The sequence below is a fragment of the Rhipicephalus microplus genome, chromosome X, assembly GCF_043290135.1.
Source record: "Rhipicephalus microplus isolate Deutch F79 chromosome X, USDA_Rmic, whole genome shotgun sequence".
NCBI lineage: Eukaryota > Metazoa > Arthropoda > Arachnida > Ixodida > Ixodidae > Rhipicephalus > Rhipicephalus microplus.
In genome coordinates this window covers 465,319,032-465,339,524 of record NC_134710.1, presented here as the reverse complement: position 1 = coordinate 465,339,524, position 20,493 = coordinate 465,319,032, and the positions used below count along the sequence as shown (strand labels likewise).

Here is a 20,493-nt window from a genome sequence, read left to right as displayed (position 1 = left end):
GAACATCTAAAGGTCCTTGGCTCGATCCCGGGTTTCAGCGTCCAAAGCACTTTTTTGTTAAATCTTTCGGTATACAAGTATTTCGCAATAATTCTAACGAGTGAAACGGTTACGCAGGTGAACACACGTGCTTGAAAAAAAAATGCTGATTCAGATTGCATCGCAACAGTAGGCGTTGCAAAAGAACCGGAAACGCGTGAAAGACATGTAGTAATGTGCAACAGCTCTAATAAAGCAGTTTTACCGAAGCGCAAAAACTGCTAAATCCTGCTGTCACTCTTCTCCCGTCTGCTGAAATAGCTCAGTTGGGAGAGCGTTAATCTGAACATATAAGGTCCTTGGCTCGATCCCGGGTATCGTCGTCCAAAGCACGATTTGTTAAATCTGTCGGTATACAAGTATTTTGCAAGCATTCTAACGAGTTAAACTGTTACGCAGGTGAACACAAATGCTTGATAAAGAAATGCTGAATCAGATTGAATCGCGGCAGTAGGCGTTGCAAAAAAACCGGAACAGCGTGAAAGACACGTATTAAGATGCAACAGCTCTAATAAAGCAGTTTTACCGAAGCGCAAGAACTGCTAGATCCCGCTGTCACTCTTCTCCCGTCTGCTGAAATAGCTCAGTTGGGAGAGCGTTAAACCGAACATATAAAGGTCCTTGGCTCGATCCCGGGTTTCAGCGTCCAAAGCAATTTTTTGTTAAATCTCTCGGTATACAAGTATTTTGCAATACTTCTAACGAGTGAAACGGTTACGCAGGTGAACACACATGCTTGATAAAGAAATGCTGATTCAGATTGCATCGCGGGAGTAGGCATTGCAAAAAAACCGGAACAGCGTGAAAGACATGTAGTAATGTGCAACAGCTCTAATGAAGCAGTTTTACCGATGCGCAAGAACTGCTAGATGCCGCTGTCACTCTTCTCCCGTCTGCTGAAATAGCTCAGTTGGGAGAGCGTTAATCTGAACATATAAAGGTCCTTGGCTCGATCCCGGGTTTCAGCGTCCAAAGCACATTTTTGTTACATCTGTCGGTATACAAGTATTTGGCAAGAATTCTAACGAGTGAAACGATTACGCAGGTGAACACACCTGCTTGATAAAGGAATGCTGATTCAGATTGCATCGCGACAGTAGGCGTTGCAAAAGACCCGGAACAGCGTGAAAGACATGTAGTAATGTGCAACAGATCTAATAAAGCAGTTTTACCGAAGCGCAAGAACTGCTAGATCCCGCTGTCACTCTTCTCCCCTCTGCTGAAATAGCTCAGTAGGAGAGCGTTAAACTGAACATCTAAAAGTCCTTGGCTCGATCCCGGGTTTCAGCGTCCAAAGAACTTTTTTTTTAAATCTCTCGGTATACAAGTATTTCGCAATAATTCTAACGAGTGAAACGGTTACGCAGGTGAACACACCTGCTTGATAAAGAAATGCTGATTCAGATTGCATCGCGACAGTAGGCGTTGCAAAAGAACCGGAACAGCGTGAAAGACATGTAGTAATCTGCAACAGCTCTAATAAAGCAGTTTTACCGAAGCGCAAGAACTGCTAGATCCCGCTGTCACTCTTGGCCCGTCTCCTGAAATAGCTCAGTTGGGAGAGCGTTAATCTGAACATATAAAGGTCCTTGGCTTGATCCCGGGTTTCGTCGTCCAAAGCACGATTTGTTAAATCTGTCGGTATACAAGTATTTTGCAATAATTCTAACGAGTGAAATGGTTACGCAGGTGAACACACATGCTTGATAAAGGAATGCTGATTCAGATTGCATCGCGGAAGTAGGCATTGAAAAAGAACCAGAACAGCGTGAAAGACATGTAGTAATGTGCAACAGCTCTAATAAAGCGGTTTTACCGAAACGCAAGAACTCTTAAATTCCGCTGTCACTCTTCTCCCGTCTGCCGAAATAGCGCAGTTGGGAGAGCGTTAGACTGAAAATCTAAAGGTCCTTGGCTCGATCCCCGGTTTCGGCGTCCAGAGCAATTTTTTGTTAAATCTCTCGGTATACAAGTATTTTGCAATACTTCTAACGAGTGAAACGGTTACGCAGGTGAACACACATGCTAGATAAAGAAATGCTGATTCAGATTGCATCGCGGGAGTAGGCATTGCAAAAGAACCAGAACAGCGTGAAATACACGTAATATTGTGCAACAGCTCTAATAAAGCGGTTTTACCGAAACGCAAGAACTTTTAAATTCCGCTGTCACTCTTCTCCCGTCTGCTGAAATAGCTCAGTTGGGAGAGCGTTAATCTGAACATATAAGGTCCTTGGCTCGATCCAGGGTATCGTCGTCCAAAGCACGATTTGTTAAATCTGTCGGTATACAAGTATTTTGCAAGAATTCTAACGAGTTAAACAGTTACGCAGGTGAACACACATGCTTGATAAAGAAATGCTGAATCAGATTGAATCGCGGCAGTAGGCGTTGCGAAAAAACCGAAACAGCGTGAAAGACACGTATTAAGATGCAACAGCTCTAATAAAGCAGTTTTACCGAAGCGCAAGAACTGCTATATCCCGCTGTCACTCTTCTTCCGTCTGCTGAAATAGCTCAGTTGGGAGAGCGTTAATCTGAACTTATAAAGGTCCTTGGCTCGATCCCGGGTTTCAGCGTCCAAAGCACTTTTTTGTTAAATCTGTCGGTATACAAGTATTTTGCAAGAATTCTAACGAGTGAAACGGTTACGCAGGTGAATACACCTGCTTGATAAAGGAATGCTGATTCATATTGCATCGCGACAGTAGGCGTTGCAAAAATCCGGAACAGCGTGAAAGACATGTAGTAATGTGCAACAGCTCTAATAAAGAAGTTTTACCGAAGCGCAAGAACTGCTAGATCCCGCTGTCACTCTTCTTCCGTCTGCTGAAATAGCTCAGTTGGGAGAGCGTTCATCTGAACTTATAAAGGTCCTTGGCTCGATCCCGGGTTTCAGCGTCCAAAGCACTTTTTTGTTAAATCTGTCGGTATACAAGTATTTTGCAAGAATTCTAACGAGTGAAACGGTTACGCAGGTGAATACACCTGCTTGATAAAGGAATTCTGATTCAGATTGCATCGCGACAGTAGGCGTTGCAAAAGAACCGGAACAGCGTGAAAGACATGTAGTAATGTGCAACAGCTCTAATAAAGCAGTTTTACCGAAGCGCAAGAACTGCTAGATTCCGCTGTCACTCTTCTCCCGTCTGCTGAAATAGCTCAGTTGGGAGAGCGTTAAACTGAACATCTAAAGGTCCTTGGCTCGATCCCGGGTTTCAGCGTCCAAAGCAATTTTTTGTTAAATCTCTCGGTATACAAGTATATTGCAATACTTTTAACGAGTGAAACGGTTACGCAGGTGAACACACATGCTTGATAAAGAAATGCTGATTCACATTGCATCGCGGGAGTAGGCATTGCAAAAAAACCGGAACAGCGTGAAAGACATGTAGTAATGTGCAACAGCTCTAATGAAGCAGTTTTACCGATGCGCAAGAACTGCTAGATGCCGCTGTCACTCTTCTCCCGTCTGCTGAAATAGCTCAGTTGGGAGAGCGTTAATCTGAACATATAAAGGTCCTTGGCTCGATCCCGGGTTTCAGCGTCCAAAGCACATTTTTGTTACATCTGTCGGTATACAAGTATTTGGCAAGAATTCTAACGAGTGAAACGATTACGCAGGTGAACACACCTGCTTGATAAAGGAATGCTGATTCAGATTGCATCGCGACAGTAGGCGTTGCAAAAGACCCGGAACAGCGTGAAAGACATGTAGTAATGTGCAACAGATCTAATAAAGCAGTTTTACCGAAGCGCAAGAACTGCTAGATCCCGCTGTCACTCTTCTCCCCTCTGCTGAAATAGCTCAGTAGGAGAGCGTTAAACTGAACATCTAAAAGTCCTTGGCTCGATCCCGGGTTTCAGCGTCCAAAGAACTTTTTTTTTAAATCTCTCGGTATACAAGTATTTCGCAATAATTCTAACGAGTGAAACGGTTACGCAGGTGAACACACCTGCTCGATAAAGAAATGCTGATTCAGATTGCATCGCGACAGTAGGCGTTGCAAAAGAACCGGAACAGCGTGAAAGACATGTAGTAATCTGCAACAGCTCTAATAAAGCAGTTTTACCGAAGCGCAAGAACTGCTAGATCACGCTGTCACTCTTGGCCCGTCTCCTGAAATAGCTCAGTTGGGAGAGCGTTAATCTGAACATATAAAGGTCCTTGGCTTGATCCCGGGTTTCGTCGTCCAAAGCACGATTTGTTAAATCTGTCGGTATACAAGTATTTTGCAATAATTCTAACGAGTGAAATGGTTACGCAGGTGAACACACATGCTTGATAAAGGAATGCTGATTCAGATTGCATCGCGGAAGTAGGCATTGAAAAAGAACCAGAACAGCGTGAAAGACATGTAGTAATGTGCAACAGCTCTAATAAAGCGGTTTTACCGAAACGCAAGAACTCTTAAATTCCGCTGTCACTCTTCTCCCGTCTGCCGAAATAGCGCAGTTGGGAGAGCGTTAGACTGAAAATCTAAAGGTCCTTGGCTCGATCCCCGGTTTCGGCGTCCAGAGCAATTTTTTGTTAAATCTCTCGGTATACAAGTATTTTGCAATACTTCTAACGAGTGAAACGGTTACGCAGGTGAACACACATGCTAGATAAAGAAATGCTGATTCAGATTGCATCGCGGGAGTAGGCATTGCAAAAGAACCAGAACAGCGTGAAATACACGTAATATTGTGCAACAGCTCTAATAAAGCGGTTTTACCGAAACGCAAGAACTTTTAAATCCCGCTGTCACTCTTCTCCCGTCTGCTGAAATTGCTCAGTTGGGAGAGCGTTAATCTGAACATATAAGGTCCTTGGCTCGATCCAGGGTATCGTCGTCCAAAGCACGATTTGTTAAATCTGTCGGTATACAAGTATTTTGCAAGAATTCTAACGAGTTAAACAGTTACGCAGGTGAACACACATGCTTGATAAAGAAATGCTGAATCAGATTGAATCGCGGCAGTAGGCGTTGCGAAAAAACCGAAACAGCGTGAAAGACACGTATTAAGATGCAACAGCTCTAATAAAGCAGTTTTACCGAAGCGCAAGAACTGCTATATCCCGCTGTCACTCTTCTTCCGTCTGCTGAAATAGCTCAGTTGGGAGAGCGTTAATCTGAACTTATAAAGGTCCTTGGCTCGATCCCGGGTTTCAGCGTCCAAAGCACTTTTTTGTTAAATCTGTCGGTATACAAGTATTTTGCAAGAATTCTAACGAGTGAAACGGTTACGCAGGTGAATACACCTGCTTGATAAAGGAATGCTGATTCATATTGCATCGCGACAGTAGGCGTTGCAAAAATCCGGAACAGCGTGAAAGACATGTAGTAATGTGCAACAGCTCTAATAAAGAAGTTTTACCGAAGCGCAAGAACTGCTAGATCCCGCTGTCACTCTTCTTCCGTCTGCTGAAATAGCTCAGTTGGGAGAGCGTTCATCTGAACTTATAAAGGTCCTTGGCTCGATCCCGGGTTTCAGCGTCCAAAGCACTTTTTTGTTAAATCTGTCGGTATACAAGTATTTTGCAAGAATTCTAACGAGTGAAACGGTTACGCAGGTGAATACACCTGCTTGATAAAGGAATTCTGATTCAGATTGCATCGCGACAGTAGGCGTTGCAAAAGAACCGGAACAGCGTGAAAGACATGTAGTAATGTGCAACAGCTCTAATAAAGCAGTTTTACCGAAGCGCAAGAACTGCTAGATCCCGCTGTCACTCTTCTCCCGTCTGCTGAAATAGCTCAGTTGGGAGAGCGTTAAACTGAACATCTAAAGGTCCTTGGCTCGATCCCGGGTTTCAGCGTCCAAAGCAATTTTTTGTTAAATCTCTCGGTATACAAGTATTTTGCAATACTTTTAACGAGTGAAACGGTTACGCAGGTGAACACACATGCTTGATAAAGAAATGCTGATTCACATTGCATCGCGGGAGTAGGCATTGCAAAAAAACCGGAACAGCGTGAAAGACATGTAGTTATGTGCAACAGCTCTAATAAAGCAGTTTTACCGAAGCGCAAGAACTGCTAGATCCCGCTGTCACTCTTCTCCCGTCTGCTGAAATAGCTCAGTTGGGAGAGTGTTAATCTGTACATATAAAGGTCCTTGGCTCGATCCCGGGTTTCAGTGACCAAAGCACTTTTTTGTTACATCTGTCGGTATACAAGTATTTGGCAAGAATTCTAACGAGTGAAACGATTACGCAGGTGAACACACCTGCTTGATAAAGGAATGCTGATTCAGATTGCATCGCGGCAGTAGGCGTTGCAAAAGAACCGGAACAGCGTGAAAGACATGTAGTAACGTGCAACAGATCTAATAAAGCAGTTTTACCGAAGCGCAAGAACTGCTAGATCCCGCTGTCATTCTTCTCCCGTCTCCTGAAATAGCTCAGTTGGGAGAGCGTTAATCTGAACATATAAAGGTCCTTGGCTCGATCCCGGGTTTCGTCGTCCAAAGCACGATTTGTTAAATCTGTCGGTATACAAGTATTTTGCAATACTTCTAACGAGTGAAACGGTTACGCAGATGAACACACATGCTTGATAAAGAAATGCTGATTCAGATTGCATCGCGGGAGTAGGCATTGCAAAAGAACCAGAACAGCGTGAAATACACGTAATAATGTGCAACAGCTCTAATAAAGCGGTTTTACCGAAACGCAAGAACTCTTAAATTCCGCTGTCACTCTTCTCCCGTCTGCCGAAATAGCGCAGTTGGGAGAGCGTTAGAGTGAAAATCTAAAGGTCCTTGGCTCGATCCCCGGTTTCGGCGTCCAGAGCAATTTTTTGTTAAATCTCTCGGTATACAAGTATTTTGCAATACTTCTAACGAGTGAAACGGTTACGCAGATGAACACACATGCTTGATAAAGAAATGCTGATTCAGATTGCATCGCGGGAGTAGGCATTGCAAAAGAACCAGAACAGCGTGAAATACACGTAATAATGTGCAACAGCTCTAATAAAGCGGTTTTACCGAAACGCAAGAACTCTTAAATCCCGCTGTCACTCTTCTCCCGTCTGCCGAAATAGCGCAGTTCGGAGAGCGTTAAACTGAACATCTAAAGGTCCTTGGCTCGATCCCGGGTTTCTGCGTCCAAAGCAATTTTTTGGTAAATCTGTCGGTATACAAGTATTTTGCATCAATTCTGAGGAGTGAAACGGTTACGCAGGTGAACACACATGCTTGATAAAGAAATGCTGATTCAGATTGCATCGCGGGAGTAGGCATTGCAAAAGAACCGGAACAGCGTGAAATACACGTATTAATGTGCGACAGCTCTAATAAAGCGGTTTTACCGGAACGCAAGAACTCTTAAATCCTGCTGTCACTCTTCTCCCGTCTGCCGAAACAGCGCAGTTGGGAGAGCGTTGAACTGAACATCTAAAGGTCCTTGGCTCGATCTCGGGTTTCAGCGTCCAAAGCACTTTTTTGTTAAATCTTTCGGTATACAAGTATTTCGCAATAATTCTAACGAGTGAAACGGTTACGCAGGTGAACACACGTGCTTGAAAAAGAAATGCTGATTCAGATTGCATCGCAACAGTAGGCGTTGCAAAAGAACCGGAACAGCGTGAAAGACATGTAGTAATGTGCAACAGCTCTAATAAAGCAGTTTTACCGAAGCGATAAAACTGCTATATCCCGCTGTCACTCTTCTCCCGTCTGCTGAAATAGCTCAGTTGGGAGAGCGTTAATCTGAACATATAAGGTCCTTGGCTCGATCCCGGGTATCGTCGTCCAAAGCACGATTTGTTAAATCTGTCGGTATACAAGTATTTTGCAAGAATTTTAACGAGTTAAACAGTTACGCAGGTGAACACACATGCTTGATAAAGAAATGCTGAATCAGATTGAATCGCGGCAGTAGGCGTTGCAAAAAAACCGGAACAGCGTGAAAGACACGTATTAAGATGCAACAGCTCTAATAAAGCAGTTTTACCGAAGCGCAAGAACTGCTAGATCTCGCTGTCACTCTTCTCCCATCTGCTGAAATAGCTCAGTTGGGAGAGCGTTAAACCGATCATATAAAGGTCCTTGGCTCGATCCCGGGTTTCAGCGTCCAAAGCAATTTTTTGTTAAATCTCTCGGTATACAAGTATTTTGCAATACTTCTAACGAGTGAAACGGTTACGCAGGTGAACACACATGCTTGATAAAGAAATGCTGATTCAGATTGCATCGCGGGAGTAGGCATTGCAAAAAAACCGGAACAGCGTGAAAGACATGTAGTAATGTGCAACAGCTCTAATAAAGCAGTTTTACCGATGCGCAAGAACTGCTAGATGCCGCTGTCACTCTTCTCCCGTCTGCTGAAATAGCTCAGTTGGGAGAGCGTTAATCTGAACATATAAAGGTCCTTGGCTCGATCTCGGGTTTCAGCGTCCAAAGCACTTTTTTTTTAAATCTCTCGGTATACAAGTATTTCGCAATAATTCTAACGAGTGAAACGGTTACGCAGGTGAACACACCTGCTTGATAAAAAATGCTGATTCAGATTGCATCGCGACAGTAGGCGTTGCAAAAGAACCGGAACAGCGTGAAAGACATGTAGTAATCTGCAACAGCTCTAATAAAGCAGTTTTACCGAAGCGCAAGAACTGCTAGATGCCGCTGTCACTCTTCTCCCGTCTGCTGAAATAGCTCAGTTGGGAGAGCGTTAATCTGAACATATAAAGGTCCTTGGCTCGATCCCAGGTTTCAGCGTCCAAAGCACATTTTTGTTACATCTGTCGGTATACAAGTATTTTGCAATAATTCTAACGAGTGAAATGGTTACGCAGGTGAACACACATGCTTGATAAAGGAATGCTGATTCAGATTGCATCGCGGAAGTAGGCATTGAAAAAGAACCAGAACAGCGTGAAAGACATGTAGTAATGTGCAACAGCCCTAATAAAGCAATTTTACCGAAACGCAAGAACTGTTAAATGCCACTTTCGCTCTTCTCCCGTATGCCGAAATAGCTCAGTTCAGAGAGAGTTAGAGTGAAAATCTGAAGGTCCTTGGCTCAATCCCGGGTTTCGGCGTCCAGAGCATTTTTTTGTAAATCTTTTGATACACAAGTATTTTTCAATACTTCTAACGAGTGAAACGGTTACGCAGGTGAACACACATGCTTGATAAAGAAATGCTGACTCAGGTTGCATCGCGGGAGTAGGCATTGCAAAAGAACCAGAAAAGCGTGAAATACGCGTAATAATGTGCAACAGCTCTAATAAAGCGGTTTTACCGAAACGCAAGAACTCTTAAATTCCGCTGTCACTCTTCTCCCGTCTGCCGAAATAGCTCAGTTGGGAGAGTGTTAATCTGAACATATAAAGGTCCTTGGCTCGATCCCGGGTTTCAGTGTCCAAAGCACTTTTTTGTTACATCTGTCAGTATACAAGTATTTGGCAAGAATTCTAACGAGTGAAACGATTACGCAGGTGAACACACCTGCTTGATAAAGGAATGCTGATTCAGATTGCATCGCGGCAGTAGGCGTTGCAAAAGAACCGGAACAGCGTGAAAGACATGTAGTAACGTGCAACAGATCTAATAAAGCAGTTTTACCGAAGCGCAAGAACTGCTAGATCCCGCTGTCATTCTTCTCCCATCTGCTGAAATAGCTCAGTAGGAGAGCGTTAAACTGAACATCTAAAGGTCCTTGGCTCGATCCCGGGTTTCAGCGTCCAAAGCACTTTTTTTAAATCTCTCGGTATACAAGTATTTCGCAATAATTCTAACGAGTGAAACGGTTACGCAGGTGAACACACCTGCTTGATAAAAAAATGCTGATTCAGATTGCATCGCGACAGTAGGCGTTGCAAAAGAACCGAAACAGCGTGAAAGACATGTAGTAATCTGCAACAGCTCTAATAAAGCAGTTTTACCGAAGCGCAAGAACTGCTAGATCCCGCTGTCACTCTTGTCCCGTCTCCTGAAATAGCTCAGTTGGGAGAGCGTTAATCTGAAGATATAAAGGTCCTTGGCTCGATCCCGGGTTTCGTCGTCCAAAGCACGATTTGTTAAATCTGTCGGTATACAAGTATTTTGCAATAATTCTAACGAGTGAAACGGTTACGCAGGTGAACACACATGCTTGATAAAGAAATGCTGATTCAGATTGCATCGTGGAAGTAGGCATTGCAAAAGAACCAGAACAGCGTGAAAGACATGTAGTAATGTGCAACAGCCCTAATAAAGCAGTTTTACCGAAACGCAAGAACTGTTAAATGCCGCTTTCACTCTTCTCCCGTATGCCGAAATAGCTCAGTTCAGAGAGAGTTAGACTGAAAATCTGAAGGTCCTTGGCTCGATCCCGGTTTCTGGCGTCCAGAGCATTTTTTTGTTAAATCTTTTGATACACAAGTATTTTTCAATACTTCTAACGAGCGAAACGGTTACAAAGGTGAACACACATGCTTGATAAAGAAATGCTGACTCAGATTGCATCGCGGGGGTAGGCATTGCAAAAGAACCAGAACAGCGTGACATATACGTAATAATGTGCAACAGCTCTAATAAAGCGGTTTTACCGAAACGCAAGAACTCTTAAATTCCGCTGTCACTCTTCTCCCGTCTGCCGAAATAGCGCAGTTGGGAGAGCGTTAGAGTGAAAATCTAAAGGTCCTTGGCTCGATCCCCGGTTTCGGCGTCCAGAGCAATTTTTTGTTAAATCTCTCGGTATACAAGTATTTTGCAATACTTCTAACGAGTGAAACGGTTACGCAGATGAACACACATGCTTGATAAAGAAATGCTGATTCAGATTGCATCGCGGGAGTAGGCATTGCAAAAGAACCAGAACAGCGTGAAATACACGTAATAATGTGCAACAGCTCTAATAAAGCGGTTTTACCGAAACGCAAGAAATCTTAAATCCCGCTGTCACTCTTCTCCCGTCTGCCGAAATAGCGCAGTTCGGAGAGCGTTAAACTGAACATCTAAAGGTCCTTGGCTCGATCCCGGGTTTCTGCGTCCAAAGCAATGTTTTGGTAAATCTGTCGGTATACAAGTATTTTGCATCAATTCTGAGGAGTGAAACGGTTACGCAGGTGAACACACATGCTTGATAAAGAAATGCTGATTCAGATTGCATCGCGGGAGTAGGCATTGCAAAAGAACCGGAACAGCGTGAAATACACGTATTAATGTGCGACAGCTCTAATAAAGCGGTTTTACCGGAACGCAAGAACTCTTAAATCCTGCTGTCACTCTTCTCCCGTCTGCCGAAACAGCGCAGTTGGGAGAGCGTTGAACTGAACATCTAAAGGTCCTTGGCTCGATCTCGGGTTTCAGCGTCCAAAGCACTTTTTTGTTAAATCTTTCGGTATACAAGTATTTCGCAATAATTCTAACGAGTGAAACGGTTACGCAGGTGAACACACGTGCTTGAAAAAGAAATGCTGATTCAGATTGCATCGCAACAGTAGGCGTTGCAAAAGAACCGGAACAGCGTGAAAGACATGTAGTAATGTGCAACAGCTCTAATAAAGCAGTTTTACCGAAGCGCAAAAACTGCTATATCCCGCTGTCACTCTTCTCCCGTCTGCTGAAATAGCTCAGTTGGGAGAGCGTTAATCTGAACATATAAGGTCCTTGGCTCGATCCCGGGTATCGTCGTCCAAAGCACGATTTGTTAAATCTGTCGGTATACAAGTATTTTGCAAGAATTTTAACGAGTTAAACAGTTACGCAGGTGAACACACATGCTTGATAAAGAAATGCTGAATCAGATTGAATCGCGGCAGTAGGCGTTGCAAAAAAACCGGAACAGCGTGAAAGACACGTATTAAGATGCAACAGCTCCAATAAAGCAGTTTTACCGAAGCGCAAGAACTGCTAGATCTCGCTGTCACTCTTCTCCCATCTGCTGAAATAGCTCAGTTGGGAGAGCGTTAAACCGAACATATAAAGGTCCTTGGCTCGATCCCGGGTTTCAGCGTCCAAAGCAATTTTTTGTTAAATCTCTCGGTATACAAGTATTTTGCAATACTTCTAACGAGTGAAACGGTTACGCAGGTGAACACACATGCTTGATAAAGAAATGCTGATTCAGATTGCATCGCGGGAGTAGGCATTGCAAAAAAACCGGAACAGCGTGAAAGACATGTAGTAATGTGCAACAGCTCTAATAAAGCAGTTTTAATGATGCGCAAGAACTGCTAGATGCCGCTGTCACTCTTCTCCCGTCTGCTGAAATAGCTCAGTTGGGAGAGCGTTAATCTGAACATATAAAGGTCCTTGGCTCGATCTCGGGTTTCAGCGTCCAAAGCACTTTTTTTTTAAATCTCTCGGTATACAAGTATTTCGCAATAATTCTAACGAGTGAAACGGTTACGCAGATGAACACACCTGCTTGATAAAGAAATGCTGATTCAGATTGCATCGCGACAGTAGGCGTTGCAAAAGAACCGGAACAGCGTGAAAGACATGTAGTAATCTGCAACAGCTCTAATAAAGCAGTTTTACCGAAGCGCAAGAACTGCTAGATGCCGCTGTCACTCTTCTCCCGTCTGCTGAAATAGCTCAGTTGGGAGAGCGTTAATCTGAACATATAAAGGTCCTTGGCTCGATCCCAGGTTTCAGCGTCCAAAGCACATTTTTGTTACATCTGTCGGTATACAAGTATTTTGCAATAATTCTAACGAGTGAAATGGTTACGCAGGTGAACACACATGCTTGATAAAGGAATGCTGATTCAGATTGCATCGCGGAAGTAGGCATTGAAAAAGAACCAGAACAGCGTGAAAGACATGTAGTAATGTGCAACAGCCCTAATAAAGCAATTTTACCGAAACGCAAGAACTGTTAAATGCCACTTTCGCTCTTCTCCCGTATGCCGAAATAGCTCAGTTCAGAGAGAGTTAGACTGAAAATCTGAAGGTCCTTGGCTCAATCCCGGGTTTCGGCGTCCAGAGCATTTTTTTGTAAATCTTTTGATACACAAGTATTTTTCAATACTTCTAACGAGTGAAACGGTTACGCAGGTGAACACACATGCTTGATAAAGAAATGCTGACTCAGGTTGCATCGCGGGAGTAGGCATTGCAAAAGAACCACAAAAGCGTGAAATACACGTAATAATGTGCAACAGCTCTAATAAAGCGGTTTTACCGAAACGCAAGAACTCTTAAATTCCGCTGTCACTCTTCTCCCGTCTGCCGAAATAGCTCAGTTGGGAGAGTGTTAATCTGAACATATAAAGGTCCTTGGCTCGATCCCGGGTTTCAGTGTCCAAAGCACTTTTTTGTTACATCTGTCAGTATACAAGTATTTGGCAAGAATTCTAACGAGTGAAACGATTACGCAGGTGAACACACCTGCTTGATAAAGGAATGCTGATTCAGATTGCATCGCGGCAGTAGGCGTTGCAAAAGAACCGGAACAGCGTGAAAGACATGTAGTAACGTGCAACAGATCTAATAAAGCAGTTTTACCGAAGCGCAAGAACTGCTAGATCCCGCTGTCATTCTTCTCCCATCTGCTGAAATAGCTCTGTAGGAGAGCGTTAAACTGAACATCTAAAGGTCCTTGGCTCGATCCCGGGTTTCAGCGTCCAAAGCACTTTTTTTTAAATCTCTCGGTATACAAGTATTTCGCAATAATTCTAACGAGTGAAACAGTTACGCAGGTGAACACACCTGCTTGATAAAAAAATGCTGATTCAGATTGCATCGCGACAGTAGGCGTTGCAAAAGAACCGAAACAGCGTGAAAGACATGTAGTAATCTGCAACAGCTCTAATAAAGCAGTTTTACCGAAGCGCAAGAACTGCTAGATCCCGCTGTCACTCTTGTCCCGTCTCCTGAAATAGCTCAGTTGGGAGAGCGTTAATCTGAACATATAAAGGTCCTTGGCTCGATCCCGGGTTTCGTCGTCCAAAGCACGATTTGTTAAATCTGTCGGTATACAAGTATTTTGCAATAATTCTAACGAGTGAAACGGTTACGCAGGTGAACACACATGCTTGATAAAGAAATGCTGATTCAGATTGCATCGTGGAAGTAGGCATTGCAAAAGAACCAGAACAGCGTGAAAGACATGTAGTAATGTGCAACAGCCCTAATAAAGCAGTTTTACCGAAACGCAAGAACTGTTAAATGCCGCTTTCACTCTTCTCCCGTATGCCGAAATAGCTCAGTTCAGAGAGAGTTAGACTGAAAATCTGAAGGTCCTTGGCTCGATCCCGGGTTCCGGCGTCCAGAGCATTTTTTTGTTAAATCTTTTGATACACAAATATTTTTCAATACTTCTAACGAGCGAAACGGTTACAAAGGTGAACACACATGCTTGATAAAGAAATGCTGACTCAGATTGCATCGCGGGAGTAGGCATTGCAAAAGAACCAGAACAGCGTGACATATACGTAATAATGTGCAACAGCTCTAATAAAGCGGTTTTACCGAAACGCAAGAACTCTTAAATTCCGCTGTCACTCTTCTCCCGTCTGCCGAAATAGCGCAGTTGGGAGAGCGTTAGAGTGAAAATCTAAAGGTCCTTGGCTCGATCCCCGGTTTCGGCGTCCAGAGCAATTTTTTGTTAAATCTCTCGGTATACAAGTATTTTGCAATACTTCTAACGAGTGAAACGGTTACGCAGATGAACGCACATGCTTGATAAAGAAATGCTGATTCAGATTGCATCGCGGGAGTAGGCATTGCAAAAGAACCAGAACAGCGTGAAATACACGTAATAATGTGCAACAGCTCTAATAAAGCGGTTTTACCGAAACGCAAGAACTCTTAAATCCCGCTGTCACTCTTCTCCCGTCTGCCGAAATAGCGCAGTTCGGAGAGCGTTAAACTGAACATCTAAAGTTCCTTGGCTCGATCCCGGGTTTCTGCGTCCAAAGCAATTTTTTGGTAAATCTGTCGGTATACAAGTATTTTGCATCAATTCTGAGGAGTGAAACGGTTACGCAGGTGAACACACATGCTTGATAAAGAAATGCAGATTCAGATTGCATCGCGGGAGTAGGCATTGCAACAGAACCGGAACAGCGTGAAATACACGTATTAATGTGCGACAGCTCTAATAAAGCGGTTTTACCGGAACGCAAGAACTCTTAAATCCTGCTGTCACTCTTCTCCCGTCTGCCGAAACAGCGCAGTTGGGAGAGCGTTGAACTGAACATCTAAAGGTCCTTGGCTCGATCTCGGGTTTCAGCGTCCAAAGCACTTTTTTGTTAAATCTTTCGGTATACAAGTATTTCGCAATAATTCTAACGAGTGAAACGGTTACGCAGGTGAACACACGTGCTTGAAAAAGAAATGCTGATTCAGATTGCATCGCAACAGTAGGCGTTGCAAAAGAACCGGAACAGCGTGAAAGACATGTAGTAATGTGCAACAGCTCTAATAAAGCAGTTTTACCGAAGCGCAAAAACTGCTATATCCCGCTGTCACTCTTCTCCCGTCTGCTGAAATAGCTCAGTTGGGAGAGCGTTAATCTGAACATATAAGGTCCTTGGCTCGATCCCGGGTATCGTCGTCCAAAGCACGATTTGTTAAATCTGTCGGTATACAAGTATTTTGCAAGAATTTTAACGAGTTAAACAGTTACGCAGGTGAACACACATGCTTGATAAAGAAATGCTGAATCAGATTGAATCGCGGCAGTAGGCGTTGCAAAAAAACCAGAACAGCGTGAAAGACACGTATTAAGATGCAACAGCTCTAATAAAGCAGTTTTACCGAAGCGCAAGAACTGCTAGATCTCGCTGTCACTCTTCTCCCATCTGCTGAAATAGCTAAGTTGGGAGAGCGTTAAACCGAACATATAAAGGTCCTTGGCTCAATCCCGGGTTTCAGCGTCCAAAGCAATTTTTTGTTAAATCTCTCGGTATACAAGTATTTTGCAATACTTCTAACGAGTGAAACGATTACGCAGGTGAACACACATGCTTGATAAAGAAATGCTGATTCAGATTGCATCGCGGGAGTAGGCATTGCAAAAAAACCGGAACAGCGTGAAAGACATGTAGTAATGTGCAACAGCTCTAATAAAGCAGTTTTACCGATGCGCAAGAACTGCTAGATGCCGCTGTCACTCTTCTCCCGTCTGCTGAAATAGCTCAGTTGGGAGAGCGTTAATCTGAACATATAAAGGTCCTTGGCTCGATCTCGGGTTTCAGCGTCCAAAGCCCCATTTTGTTACATCTGTCGGTATACAAGTATTTGTCAAGAATTCTAACGAGTGAAACGATTACGCAGGTGAACACACCTGCTTGATAAAGGAATGCTGATTCAGATTGCATCGCGACAGTAGGCGTTGCAAAAGACCCGGAACAGCGTGAAAGACATGTAGTAATGTGCAACAGATCTAATAAAGCAGTTTTACCGAAGCGCAAGAACTGCTAGATCCCGCTGTCACTCTTCTCCCCTCTGCTGAAATATCTCAGTAGGAGAGCGTTAAACTGAACATCTAAAGGTCCTTGGCTCGATCCCGGGTTTCAGCGTCCAAAGCACTTTTTTTTTAAATCTCTCGGTATACAAGTATTTCGCAATAATTCTAACGAGTGAAACGGTTACGCAGGTGAACACACCTGCTTGATAAAGAAATGCTGATTCAGATTGCATCGCGACAGTAGGCGTTGCAAAAGAACCGGAACAGCGTGAAAGACATGTAGTAATCTGCAACAGCTCTAATAAAGCAGTTTTACCGAAGCGCAAGAACTGCTAGATGCCGCTGTCACTCTTTTCCCGTCTGCTGAAATAGCTCAGTTGGGAGAGTGTTAATCTGAACATATAAAGGTCCTTGGCTCGATCCCAGGTTTCAGCGTCCAAAGCACATTTTTGTTACATCTGTCGGTATACAAGTATTTTGCAATAATTCTAACGAGTGAAATGGTTACGCAGGTGAACACACATGCTTGATAAAGGAATGCTGATTCAGATTGCATCGCGGAAGTAGGCATTGAAAAAGAACCAGAACAGCGTGAAAGACATGTAGTAATGTGCAACAGCCCTAATAAAGCAATTTTACCGAAACGCAAGAACTGTTAAATGCCGCTTTCACTCTTCTCCCGTATGCCGAAATAGCTCAGTTCAGAGAGAGTTAGACTGAAAATCTGAAGGTCCTTGGCTCGATCCCGGGTTTCGGCGTCCAGAGCATTTTTTTGTAAATCTTTTGATACACAAGTATTTTTCAATACTTCTAACGAGTGAAACGGTTACGCAGGTGAACACACATGCTTGATAAAGAAATGCTGACTCAGGTTGCATCGCGGGAGTAGGCATTGCATAAGAACCAGAAAAGCGTGAAATACACGTAATAATGTGCAACAGCTCTAATAAAGCGGTTTTACCGAAACGCAAGAACTCTTAAATTCCGCTGTCACTCTTCTCCCGTCTGCCGAAATAGCGCAGTTGGGAGAGCGTTAGACTGAAAATCTAAAGGTCCTTGGCTAGATCCCGGGTTTCAGCGTCCAACGCAATTTTTTGTTAAATCTCTCGGTATACAAGTATTTTGCAATAATTCTAACGAGTGAAATGGTTACGCAGGTGAACACACATGCTTCATAAAGAAATGCTGATTCAGATTGCATCGCGGGAGTAGGCATTGCAAAAGAACCAGAACAGCGTGAAATACACGTAATAATGTGCAACAGCTCTAATAAAGCGGTTTTACCGAAACGCAAGAACTCTTAAATCCCGCTGTCACTCTTCTCCCGTCTGCTGAAATAGCTCAGTTGGGAGAGCGTTAATCTGAACATATAAGGTCCTTGCCTCGATCCCGGGTATCGTCGTCCAAAGCACGATTTGTTAAATCTGTCGGTATACAAGTATTTTGCAAGAATTCTAACGAGGTAAACAGTTACGCAGGTGAACACACATGCTTGATAAAGAAATGCTGAATCAGATTGAATCGCGGCAGTAGGCGTTGCAAAAAAACCGAAACAGCGTGAAAGACACGTATTAAGATGCAACAGCTCTAATAAAGCAGTTTTACCGAAGCGCAAGAACTGCTGGATCCCGCTGTCACTCTTCTCCCGTCTGCTGATATAGCTCAGTTGGGAGAGCGTTAAACTGAACATCTAAAGGTCCTTGGCTAGATCCCGGGTTTCAGCGTCCAACGCAATTTTTTGTTAAATCTCTCGGTATACAAGTATTTTGCAAGAATTCTAACGAGTGAAACGATTATGCAGGTGAACACACCTGCTTGATAAAGGAATGCTGATTCAGATTGCATCGCGACAGTAGGCGTTGCAAAAGACCCGGAACAGCGTGAAAGACATGTAGTAATGTGCAACAGATCTAATAAAGCAGTTTTACCGAAGCGCAAAAACTGCTAGATCCCGCTTCACTCTTCTCCCGTCTGCTGAAATAGCTCAGTTGGGAGAGCGTTAATCTGAACATATAAGGTCCTTGGCTCGATCCCGGGTATCGTCGTCCAAAGCACGATTTGTTAAATCTGTCGGTGTACAAGTATTTTGCAAGAATTCTAACGAGTTAAACAGTTACGCAGGTGAACACACATGCTTGATAAAGAGATGCTGAATCAGATTGAATCGCGGCAGTAGGCGTTGCAAAAAAACCGGAACAGCGTGAAAGACACGTATTAAGATGCAACAGCTCTAATAAAGCAGTTTTACCAAAGCGCAAGAACTGCTAGATCCCGCTGTCACTCTTCTCCCGTCTGCTGAAATAGCTCAGTTGGGAGAGCGTTAAACCGAACATATAAAGGTCCTTGGCTCGATCCCGGGTTTCAGCGTCCAAAGCAATTTTTGGTAAATCTCTCGGTATACAAGTATTTTGCAATACTTCTAACGAGTGAAACGGTTACGCAGGTGAACACACATGCTTGATAAAGAAATGCTGATTCAGATTGCATCGCGGGAGTAGGCATTGCAAAAAAACCGGAACAGCGTGAAAGACATGTAGTAATGTGCAACAGCTCTAATAAAGCAGTTTTACCGAAGCGCAAGAACTGCTAGATGCCGCTGTCACTCTTCTCCCCTCTGCTGAAATAGCTCAGTAGGAGAGCGTCAAACTGAACATCTAAAGGTCCTTGGCTCGATCCCGGGTTTCAGCGTCCAAAGCACTTTTTTTTAAATCTCTCGGTATACAAGTATTTCGCAATAATTCTAACGAGTGAAACGGTTACGCAGGTGAACACACCTGCTTGATAAAGAAATGCTGACTCAGATTGCATCGCGACAGTAGGCGTTGCAAAAGAACCGGAACAGCGTGAAAGACATGTAGTAATCTGCAACAGCTCTAATAAAGCAGTTTTACCGAAGCGCAAGAACTGCTAGATCCCGCTGTCACTCTTGGCCCGTCTCCTGAAATAGCTCAGTTGGGAGAGCGTTAATCTGAACATATAAAGGTCCTTGGCTCGATCCCGGGTTTCGTCGTCCAAAGCACGATTTCTTAAATCTGTCGGTATACAAGTATTTTGCAATAATTCTAACGAGTGAAACGGTTACGCAGGTGAACACACATGCTTGATAAAGAAATGCTGACTCAGGTTGCATCGCGGGAGTAGGCATTGCAAAAGAACCAGAAAAGCGTGAAATACACGTAATAATGTGCAACAGCTCTAATAAAGCGGTTTTACCGAAATGCAAGAACTCTTAAATTCCGCTGTCACTCTTCTCCCGTCTGCCGAAATAGCGCAGTTGGGAGAGCGTTAGACTGAAAATCTAAAGGTCCTTGGCTCGATCTCCGGTTTCGGCGTCCAGAGCAATTTTTTGTTAAATCTCTCGGTATACAAGTATTTTGCAATACTTCTAACGAGTGAAACGGTTACGCAGGTGAACACACATGCTTGATAAAGAAATGCTGATCCAGATTGCATCGCGGGAGTAGGCATTGCAAAAGAACCGGAACAGCGTGAAAGACATGTAGTAATGTGCAACAGCTCTAATAAAGCAGTTTTACCGAAGCGCAAGAACTGCTAGATCCCGCTGTCACTCTTCTCCCGTCTGGTGAAATAGCTCAGTTGGGAGAGCGTTAATCTGAACATATAAGGTCCTTGGCTCGATCCCGGGTTTCGTCGTCCAAAGCACGATTTGTTGAATCTGTCGGTATACAAGTATTTTGCAAGAATTCTAACGAGTTAAACAGTTGCGCAGGTGAACATACATGCTTGATAAAGAAATGCTGAATCAGATTGAATCGCGGCAGTAGGCGTTGCAAAAAAACCGGAACAGCGTGAAAGACACGTATTAATATGCAACAGCTCTTATAAAGCAGTTTTACCGAAGCGCAAGAACTGCTAGATCCCGCTGTCACTCTTCTCCCGTCTGCTGAAATAGCTCAGTTGGGAGAGCGTTTAACTGAACATCTAAAGGTCCTTGGCTCGATCCCGGGTTTCAGCGTCCAAAGCACTTTTTTATTAAATCTTTCGGTATACAAGTATTTCGCAATAATTCTAACGAGTGAAGCGGTTACGCAGGTGAACACACGTGCTTGAAAAAGAAATGCTGATTCAGATTGCATCGCAACTTTAGGCGTTGCAAAAGAA

General features: G+C 43.6%; 5 non-coding genes across 5 annotated transcripts; all 5 read left to right on the top strand.

The window, feature by feature from the left end:
- Positions 1-1,901: 1,901 nt before the first annotated feature.
- TRNAF-GAA (transfer RNA phenylalanine (anticodon GAA)) lies at positions 1,902-1,974 on the top strand. The gene has a single exon. It is a non-coding gene; the product is annotated as a tRNA-Phe (tRNA).
- Positions 1,975-3,190: 1,216 nt separating this feature from the next.
- On the top strand, positions 3,191-3,263 carry TRNAF-GAA (transfer RNA phenylalanine (anticodon GAA)). Its single transcript has one exon. It is a non-coding gene; the product is annotated as a tRNA-Phe (tRNA).
- Positions 3,264-4,480: 1,217 nt separating this feature from the next.
- TRNAF-GAA (transfer RNA phenylalanine (anticodon GAA)) lies at positions 4,481-4,553 on the top strand. Its single transcript has one exon. It is a non-coding gene; the product is annotated as a tRNA-Phe (tRNA).
- A 1,216-nt stretch (positions 4,554-5,769) lies between these two features.
- On the top strand, positions 5,770-5,842 carry TRNAF-GAA (transfer RNA phenylalanine (anticodon GAA)). The gene has a single exon. It is a non-coding gene; the product is annotated as a tRNA-Phe (tRNA).
- Positions 5,843-20,274: 14,432 nt separating this feature from the next.
- Positions 20,275-20,347, top strand: TRNAF-GAA (transfer RNA phenylalanine (anticodon GAA)). The gene has a single exon. It is a non-coding gene; the product is annotated as a tRNA-Phe (tRNA).
- Positions 20,348-20,493: the final 146 nt, after the last annotated feature.